Source organism: Scyliorhinus canicula, chromosome 21 (assembly GCF_902713615.1).
Source record: "Scyliorhinus canicula chromosome 21, sScyCan1.1, whole genome shotgun sequence".
NCBI lineage: Eukaryota > Metazoa > Chordata > Chondrichthyes > Carcharhiniformes > Scyliorhinidae > Scyliorhinus > Scyliorhinus canicula.
In genome coordinates this window covers 21,402,041-21,413,380 of record NC_052166.1, presented here as the reverse complement: position 1 = coordinate 21,413,380, position 11,340 = coordinate 21,402,041, and the positions used below count along the sequence as shown (strand labels likewise).

Genomic DNA, 11,340 nt, shown 5'->3' with positions numbered 1-11,340 from the left:
TGTTTATATGGGAGTGTGTGTGTGGGTGTTTATATGGGAGTGAGTGCACGTGTTTATATGGGAGGGTGTGAGTGTTTATATGGGAGTGTGTGTTTATATGGGAGTGTGTGTGTTTATATTGGAGTGTGTGTTTATATGGGGTGTGTGAGTGTTTATAAAGAAGTGTGTGTGTGTGTGTTTATGGGGGGGGTGTTTATATGGGAGTGTGTGAGTGTTTATATGGGAATGTGAGTGTTTATATGGGAGTGTGTGTGTTTGTATGGAAGTGTGTGTATGGGTGTTTATATGGGAGTGAGTGTGCGTTTTTATTTGGGAGTGTGTGTTTATATGGAAGTGTGTATGTGCGTGTTTATATGGGAGTGTGTTTTATATGGAAGTGTGCGTGGTGTTTATATGGGAGTGTGTTTTATATGGAAGTGTGTGTGGTGTTTATATGGGAGTGTGTTTTATGTGGAAGTGTGTGTGGTGTTTATATGGGAGTGCGTGTGAGTGTTTATATGGGAGTGTGTGTTTACATGGGAGTGTGTGTGTTTATATGGGAGTGTGTGAGCTTTTACATTGGAGTGTGTGTGTTTATATGGAAGTGTGTGTATGGATGTTTATATGGGAGTGTGTGTGTGGGTGTTTATATGGGAGTGAGTGCACGTGTTTATATGGGAGGGTGTGTGTGTTTATATGGAAGTGTGTATGTTTATATGGGAGTGTGTGTTTATATGGGAGTGTGTGTGTTTATATTGGAGTGTGTGTTTATATGGGGGTGTGTGAGTGTTTATATGGGGGTGTGTGTTTATATGGGAGTGTGTTTTATATGGAAGTGTATGTGGTGTTTATATGGGAGTGTGTTTTATATGGAAGTGTGTGTGGTGTTTATATGGGAGTGTGTATGTGCGTGTTTATATGGGAATGTGTCTGAGTGTTTATATGGGAGTGTGTGTTTATATGGAAATGTGCGTGTGGTGTTTATATCGGAGTGTGTGTTTGAATGGGGTGTGTGTGTGGATGTTGATATGGGAATGTGTGTGTGTGTGTTTATAGGGGAGTGTGTGTGTCTATGCGAATGTGTGTTTGTATGGGAGTGTGTGAATCATAGAATTTACAGTGCAGAAGGAAGCCCATTGAGTCTGCACCGGCTCTTGTAAAGAGCACCCTACCCAAGCCCACACCCCCACCCTATCCCCATAACCCAGTAATCCCACCCAACACTAAGGGCAATTTCGGACACTAAGGACAATTTAGCATGGCCAATCCACCTAACCTGCACATCTTTGGACTGTGGGAGGAAACCGGAGCACCCGGAGGAAACCCACGCACACACGGGGAGAACATGCAGACTCCGCACAGACAGTGACCCAAGCCGGGAATTGAACCTGGGACCCTGGAGCTGTGAAGCAATTGTGCTAACCACCATGCTACCGTGCTGCCCAGCGTTTATTTGTCTAAGTGTGTTTATCTGGGAGTGTGCATGTGTGTGGGTACTGTATGGAAGTGTGTGTTTATATGGAGTGTGTGTTTGAATTAGTGTGTGTCTATATGGGAGTGTGTGTGTATTTATATGGGAGTGTGTGTGTGAGTATTAATATGGGAATGTGTGTGTTTATATGGGAGTGTGTATTTAGAAGGGACTGCATGTGGGTGTTTATATGGGAGTGTGTGTTTATATGGGAAAGTGTGTGTTTATATTTGGGTGTGTGTGTGAGTTTGTATGGGAGTGTGTGTTTATTTTAGAATGTGTGTTTAACTAGGAGTGTGTATGTGTGTTTATATTGGAGTGTGTGTGTTTATATTGGAGTATGTGGGTTTATATGGCAGTGTGTGTTTGTATGGGAGCGTGTGTTTATATGAGAATGTCTGTTATATGGGAATGTGTGTGTTTTTATGGGAGTATGTTTATATGGGAGTATGTGTTTATATGGGAGTATGTGTGTGTTTATGTGGGAATGTGTGTGTTTATATGGAAGTATGTGTGTGTGTGTGTGTGTTTATGTGGAATGTGTGTGTTTATATGGAAGTATGTGTGTGTGTGTTTATGTGGGAATGTGTGTGTTTATATGGGAGTGTGTGTGTGTGTGTGTTTATATGGGAGTATGTGTGTTTATATGGGAATGTGTGTGTGTTTATATGGGAGTATGTGTGTTTATATGGGAATGTGTGTGTTTATATGGGAGTGTGTGTGTTTATATGGGAATGTGTGTGTGTTTATATGGGAGTATGTGTGTTTATATGGGAATGTGTGTGTGTTTATATGGGAGTGTGTGTGTTTATATGGGAATGTGTGTGTTTATATGGGAGTGTGTGTGTGTGTGTGTTTATATGGGAGTGTGTGTGTGTTTATATGGGAGTATGTGTGTTTATATGGGAGTTTGTGTGTGTTTATATGGGAGTATGTGCGTTTATATGGGAATGTGTGTGTTTATATGGGAATGTGTGTGTTTATATGGGAGTATGTGTGTTTATATGGGAATGTGTGTGTTTATATGGGAGTGTGTGTGTTTATATGGGAATGTGTGTGTTTATATGGGAATGTGTGTGTTTATATGGAGTCTGTGTTTATATGGGAGTGTGTGTGTTTATATGGGAGTATGTGTTTGTGTATATGGAGTCTGTGTTTATATGAGAGTGTCTGTTTATATGGGGTGGAGTTCACTCAGTTCAGTAGCTCACACAGTTGTCCAAAAACCAAAACCTGATGTTTATTTAAAGATATTCAGCTACACAGAAAAGAAAGTATATAAACACCTAGCTCTTCTTTGAGCTTAACTTTACACAGAGTATATCCCTATTTAAACTTGGAAACTAATCCATTTCCCAGGGAAAACTCAACACCGTATATAACAGCAACAGTCAGATTAATAGTATGGGTTCTCTTACAGGTCAAAGTTCAATCCAAATCAGGGTTTTCGTAGAGTCCAAGGTCAGCATCAAACACACAGTATGCACACAACAGCAAATTCTTCAAGCCACTTTCCTTACATTCACCAAATTGGCTCAACCCTAGCAGGACTCAGTACTCTGCTTATACGGTCTGGTAAGGCTACATAGCTGATGCTCATTGCATTGATCCCTGATAGGGGTTTGCCATCAGTCTGCCATGTGACTTCCGGGTTGACTTCCTGTTAGGAGGTAAACTCTGTCAAGAAACTGGAGAATCTTATGAGAAAAGTAGCATCCTTCCAGCACACAGCTGGTGGTGACACCACAGTGAGTATGTGTATATGTACATGTGTGTGTGTGTACATATGTGTATGTGCACATGGGAGTATCTGTACATGTGTGCATGTATGTGTACGTGTGTGTATATCTATGTGTACACATGGGTAGGTGTACATATGCCTGTACATGTGAGTGTGTAGATCAGGGGTGGGCAAACTACGGCCCGCGGGCCGCATGCGGCCCGCCAAAGGTCTTTATGCGGCCCACCAAGATCAAGTCATTAAAAAAAAATTTCTTTTAAAAAAAAAATTAAAAAAATTTTTTTTTTCTTTTTAATAAGGTTAATTGGGGGGAGGGCTGTTGGGTTACTGGTTTAGGGTGGATACGTTGACTTGAGTAGGGTGATCATTGCTCGGCACAACATCGAGGGCCAAAGGGCCTGTTCTGTGCTGTACTGTTCTATGTTCTATGTTCTATATGAGGCGCCCAGAATCATAACCGGGTGAAGCGCCATTTTTGAAAAGTAGAGAAAAAGAGGGCTAAAGGCAGGATGCCGCCGGGGGAAGCGCTGAGGTATATGCCGCACGCTAATTGGTTACAACCGGGACTATTAATTAATATACTATGCGGCCCTTTAAAATTGTGAATTTCTGAATGTGGCCCTTGCACGGAAAAGTTTGCCCACCCCTAGTGTAAATGAACCTTCCTGATGTTTTGATAGAAAATGCTAACCGCCACATTCCTTCAGAATTCCCTTTCTCCTCTGACGTGCTCCCGAGTGTATTTAGCGCTCCAGTGAGCCTCTAATTAAAGGTGTGTCCCGGCAATGAATGATTCATTCCAGAAATCTTCATCAAGGCCAACAACCAGATCGGAGTGGTTGACGTCAAACGATTCCCTGTTGTGGTGCTAATTTGGCCAACTATTGAAACCATGTGTGTGAGGCCCAGAGATTAGCCTCATGAACAGGAGGTTTATTAGAGAGGGGCTGTCACGTCGCAGGCAGTTGTTGAAGACATTGTGACCTAACATAACAAAATGTTCTCAGAGTTTAGCAAATCACCAGAACATAGCCCTGCATTCAAGCTGGGGTTGATTATCTCAGAGCCAGTAATGACTATAATGTCCTCTCAAGTGGTGTTAATAGAATATTAATAAGGTTTCAAACAGTGAGTGACAGAACTGTTCAGGTCAAACAGTACACAAAATGAATCACGGCTGTTCAGGTTGACATTAATAACTGGAGCGAGCGAGTGAGTGACCACATTATTAATGATCCCAATGTAACTGGGAGTCAAAGCTCGGAGCTAATTCCGGGATCAAAGTCGTCACTAAAATGTGTTGCCACTGTTATCGCCCACCTCAGCTGATGCATGTTGAGAGACAACAACAACTTGCATTAATATAACACCTTTAGTAGGGTCATGCTAAGGCGATTCACAGGATGTTTATCAAATGAAATTTGACACTGAGAATGTACCTGTCAGCTGCTGAAATGCCCACCCTCATGTCTCAACCCAGACATTGAGAGTTTTCCAGCTATTTACAGAAAGGAATCATTACAAACGTGCTGACGGCATTCCTTATTTGAGACTGATGCAGAAGGTGACTTTTCAGCTGAAACCACTGGAGAGGTCAGCAGTAGAAAAGAAGTGGATTATCTACCCCCCATATTAGAGCCTCCCACACACTGACCCACTGACAGTGTCCCACACACTGACCCACTGACAGTGTCTCACACACTGACCCACTGACAGTCTCTCACACACTGACCCACTGACAGTGTCCCACACACTGACCCACTGACAGTCTCTCACACACTGACCCACTGACAGTATCTCACACACTGACAGTCCCCACACACTGACCCACTGACAGTCCCCACACACTGACCCACTGACAGTCTCTCACACACTGACCCACTGACAGTCTCTCACAGACTGACCCACTGACAGTATCTCACACACTGACAGTCCCCACACACTGACCCACTGACAGTCCCCACACACTGACCCACTGACAGTCTCTCACACACTGACCCACTGACAGTCCCCACACACTGACCCACTGACAGTCTCTCACACACTGACCCACTGACAGTGTCTCACACACTGACCCACTGACAGTCTCCACACACTGACCCACTGACAGTCTCCCACACACTGACCCACTGACAGTCCCCACACACTGACCCACTGACAGTCTCCCACACACTGACCCACTGACAGTCCCCACACACTGACCCACTGACAGTCTCTCACACACTGACCCACTGACAGTCCCCACACACTGACCCACTGACAGTCCCCACACACTGACCCACTGACAGTATCTCACACACTGACCCACTGACAGTCTCTCACACACTGACCCACTGACAGTCTCTCACACACTGACCCACTGACAGTGTCCCACACACTGACCCACTGACAGTCTCTCACACACTGACCCACTGACAGTCCCCACACACTGACCCACTGACAGTCTCTCACACACTGACCCACTGACAGTCTCTCACACACTGACCCACTGACAGTCTCTCACACACTGACCCACTGACAGTCTCTCACACACTGACCCACTGACAGTCTCTCACACACTGACCCACTGACAGTCTCTCACACACTGACCCACTGACAGTCTCTCACACACTGACCCACTGACAGTCTCACACACTGACCCACTGACAGTCTCCACACACTGACCCACTGACAGTGTCTCACACACTGACCCACTGACAGTCTCTCACACACTGACCCACTGACAGTCTCTCACACACTGACCCACTGACAGTGTCCCACACACTGACCCACTGACAGTCCCCACACACTGACCCACTGACAGTCTCTCACACACTGACCCACTGACAGTGCCCCACACACTGACCCACTGACAGTGTCCCCACACACTGACCCACTGACAGTGCCCACACACTGACCCACTGACAGTCTCTCACACACTGACCCACTGACAGTCTCTCACACACTGACCCACTGACAGTGCCCCACACACTGACCCACTGACAGTGCTCTCACACACTGACCCACTGACAGTCTCTCACACACTGACCCACTGACAGTCTCTCACACACTGACCCACTGACAGTCTCCCACACACTGACCCACTGACAGTCTCTCACACACTGACCCACTGACAGTGCCCCACACACTGACCCACTGACAGTCTCTCACACACTGACCCACTGACAGCCTCTCACACACTGACCCACTGACAGTCCCCACACACTGACCCACTGACAGTCCCCACACACTGACCCACTGACAGTCTCTCACACACTGACCCACTGACAGTCCCCACACACTGACCCACTGACAGTCCCCACACACTGACCCACTGACAGTATCTCACACACTGACCCACTGACAGTGCCCCACACACTGACCCACTGACAGTGTCTCACACACTGACCCACTGACAGTCTCCCACACACTGACCCACTGACAGTCTCTCACACACTGACCCACTGACAGTGTCTCACACACTGACCCACTGACAGTCTCCCACACACTGACCCACTGACAGTATCTCACACACTGACCCACTGACAGTCTCTCACACACTGACCCACTGACAGTCTCTCACACACTGACCCACTGACAGTGTCCCACACACTGACCCACTGACAGTCTCTCACACACTGACCCACTGACAGTCTCTCACACACTGACCCACTGACAGTCTCTCACACACTGACCCACTGACAGTCTCTCACACACTGACCCACTGACAGTGCCCCACACACTGACCCACTGACAGTGCCCCACACACTGACCCACTGACAGTGTCTCACACACTGACCCACTGACAGTCTCTCACACACTGACCCACTGACAGTCTCTCACACACTGACCCACTGACAGTGTCCCACACACTGACCCACTGACAGTCTCTCACACACTGACCCACTGACAGTCTCTCACACACTGACCCACTGACAGTCTCCCACACACTGACCCACTGACAGTCTCTCACACACTGACCCACTGACAGTCCCCACACACTGACCCACTGACAGTCTCCACACACTGACCCACTGACAGTCCCTCACACACTGACCCACTGACAGTCTCTCACACACTGACCCACTGACAGTCTCTCACACACTGACCCACTGACAGTCCCCACACACTGACCCACTGACAGTCTCTCACACACTGACCCACTGACAGTCCCCACACACTGACCCACTGACAGTCCCCACACACTGACCCACTGACAGTCTCTCACACACTGACCCACTGACAGTCTCTCACACACTGACCCACTGACAGTGTCTCACACACTGACCCACTGACAGTGCCCCACACACTGACCCACTGACAGTGTCTCACACACTGACCCACTGACAGTCTCTCACACACTGACCCACTGACAGTCTCTCACACACTGACCCACTGACAGTGTCCTCACACACTGACCCACTGACAGTCTCTCACACACTGACCCACTGACAGTGCCCCACACACTGACCCACTGACAGTCTCTCACACACTGACCCACTGACAGTCTCCCACACACTGACCCACTGACAGTGCCCCACACACTGACCCACTGACAGTGTCTCACACACTGACCCACTGACAGTCTCTCACACACTGACCCACTGACAGTCTCTCACACACTGACCCACTGACAGTGTCCCACACACTGACCCACTGACAGTCTCTCACACACTGACCCACTGACAGTCTCTCACACACTGACCCACTGACAGCGCCCCACACACTGACCCACTGACAGTCTCTCACACACTGACCCACTGACAGTCCCCACACACTGACCCACTGACAGTCCCCACACACTGACCCACTGACAGTCTTCCACACACTGACCCACTGACAGTCTCTCACACACTGACCCACTGACAGTCTCTCACACACTGACCCACTGACAGTGCCCCACACACTGACCCACTGACAGTCTCTCACACACTGACCCACTGACAGTCCCCACACACTGACCCACTGACAGTCCCCACACACTGACCCACTGACAGTCTCTCACACACTGACCCACTGACAGTCCCCACACACTGACCCACTGACAGTCCCCACACACTGACCCACTGACAGTATCTCACACACTGACCCACTGACAGTCTCTCACACACTGACCCACTGACAGTCTCTCACACACTGACCCACTGACAGTGTCCCACACACTGACCCACTGACAGTCTCTCACACACTGACCCACTGACAGTCTCTCACACACTGACCCACTGACAGTCTCTCACACACTGACCCACTGACAGTCTCTCACACACTGACCCACTGACAGTCTCTCACACACTGACCCACTGACAGTCTCCCACACACTGACCCACTGACAGTCTCCACACACTGACCCACTGACAGTCTCTCACACACTGACCCACTGACAGTGTCTCACACACTGACCCACTGACAGTGTCTCACACACTGACCCACTGACAGTGTCTCACACACTGACCCACTGACAGTCTCTCACACACTGACCCACTGACAGTGTCTCACACACTGACCCACTGACAGTGCCCCACACACTGACCCACTGACAGTGTCTCACACACTGACCCACTGACAGTCTCTCACACACTGACCCACTGACAGTCTCTCACACACTGACCCACTGACAGTGTCCCACACACTGACCCACTGACAGTCTCTCACACACTGACCCACTGACAGTCTCCACACACTGACCCACTGACAGTCTCCACACACTGACCCACTGACAGTGCCCCACACACTGACCCACTGACAGTGTCTCACACACTGACCCACTGACAGTCTCTCACACACTGACCCACTGACAGTCTCTCACACACTGACCCACTGACAGTCCCCACACACTGACCCACTGACAGTCTCTCACACACTGACCCACTGACAGTCTCCCACACACTGACCCACTGACAGTCTCTCACACACTGACCCACTGACAGTCTCTCACACACTGACCCACTGACAGTCCCCACACACTGACCCACTGACAGTCCCCACACACTGACCCACTGACAGTCTCTCACACACTGACCCACTGACAGTCCCCACACACTGACCCACTGACAGTCCCCACACACTGACCCACTGACAGTATCTCACACACTGACCCACTGACAGTGCCCCACACACTGACCCACTGACAGTGTCTCACACACTGACCCACTGACAGTCTCCCACACACTGACCCACTGACAGTCTCTCACACACTGACCCACTGACAGTGTCTCACACACTGACCCACTGACAGTGCCCCACACACTGACCCACTGACAGTGTCTCACACACTGACCCACTGACAGTCTCTCACACACTGACCCACTGACAGTCTCTCACACACTGACCCACTGACAGTGTCCCACACACTGACCCACTGACAGTCTCTCACACACTGACCCACTGACAGTCTCTCACACACTGACCCACTGACAGTGCCCCACACACTGACCCACTGACAGTCTCTCACACACTGACCCACTGACAGTCTCCCACACACTGACCCACTGACAGTGCCCCACACACTGACCCACTGACAGTGTCTCACACACTGACCCACTGACAGTCTCTCACACACTGACCCACTGACAGTCTCTCACACACTGACCCACTGACAGTGTCCCACACACTGACCCACTGACAGTCTCTCACACACTGACCCACTGACAGTCTCTCACACACTGACCCACTGACAGTCTCTCACACACTGACCCACTGACAGTCTCTCACACACTGACCCACTGACAGTCCCCACACACTGACCCACTGACAGTCCCCACACACTGACCCACTGACAGTGCCCCACACACTGACCCACTGACAGTCTCTCACACACTGACCCACTGACAGTCTCTCACACACTGACCCACTGACAGTGCTCCCACACACTGACCCACTGACAGTCTCTCACACACTGACCCACTGACAGTCCCCACACACTGACCCACTGACAGTCCCCACACACTGACCCACTGACAGTCTCTCACACACTGACCCACTGACAGTCTCTCACACACTGACCCACTGACAGTGCTCTCACACACTGACCCACTGACAGTGCCCCACACACTGACCCACTGACAGTGTCTCACACACTGACCCACTGACAGTCTCTCACACACTGACCCACTGACAGTCTCTCACACACTGACCCACTGACAGTGTCCCACACACTGACCCACTGACAGTCTCTCACACACTGACCCACTGACAGTCTCCACACACTGACCCACTGACAGTCTCTCACACACTGACCCACTGACAGTCTCTCACACACTGACCCACTGACAGTCCCCACACACTGACCCACTGACAGTGCCCTCACACACTGACCCACTGACAGTCTCCACACACTGACCCACTGACAGTCTCTCACACACTGACCCACTGACAGTCTCTCACACACTGACCCACTGACAGTCTCCCACACACTGACCCACTGACAGTCTCTCACACACTGACCCACTGACAGTCTCCACACACTGACCCACTGACAGTCTCTCACACACTGACCCACTGACAGTCTCCACACACTGACCCACTGACAGTCTCCACACACTGACCCACTGACAGTCTCCCACACACTGACCCACTGACAGTCTCTCACACACTGACCCACTGACAGTCTCTCACACACTGACCCACTGACAGTCTCCCACACACTGACCCACTGACAGTCTCTCACACACTGACCCACTGACAGTCCCACACACTGACCCACTGACAGTCTCCCACACACTGACCCACTGACAGTCTCTCACACACTGACCCACTGACAGTCTCCCACACACTGACCCACTGACAGTGCCCCACACACTGACCCACTGACAGTCTCTCACACACTGACCCACTGACAGTCTCTCACACACTGACCCACTGACAGTCTCTCACACACTGACCCACTGACAGTGTCCTCACACACTGACCCACTGACAGTCTCTCACACACTGACCCACTGACAGTCTCTCACACACTGACCCACTGACAGTCTCTCACACACTGACCCACTGACAGTCTCTCACACACTGACCCACTGACAGTCTCCACACACTGACCCACTGACAGTCTCCCACACACTGACCCACTGACAGTCTCCACACACTGACCCACTGACAGTCTCTCACACACTGACCCACTGACAGTCTCTCACACACTGACCCACTGACAGTCTCTCACACACTGACCCACT

At 50.0% G+C, this 11,340-nt stretch overlaps 1 long non-coding RNA gene across 1 annotated transcript in view; it reads left to right on the top strand.

Moving 5' to 3' along the window:
- The first annotated feature begins 3,085 nt into the window (after positions 1–3,085).
- Positions 3,086–11,340, top strand: part of LOC119955477 — a 22,665-nt gene continuing 14,410 nt past the window's right edge. The window contains exon 1 of the long non-coding RNA XR_005458479.1: positions 3,086–3,198. This is a non-coding gene — a long non-coding RNA (uncharacterized LOC119955477). The remainder of the gene's footprint in view (positions 3,199–11,340) is intronic.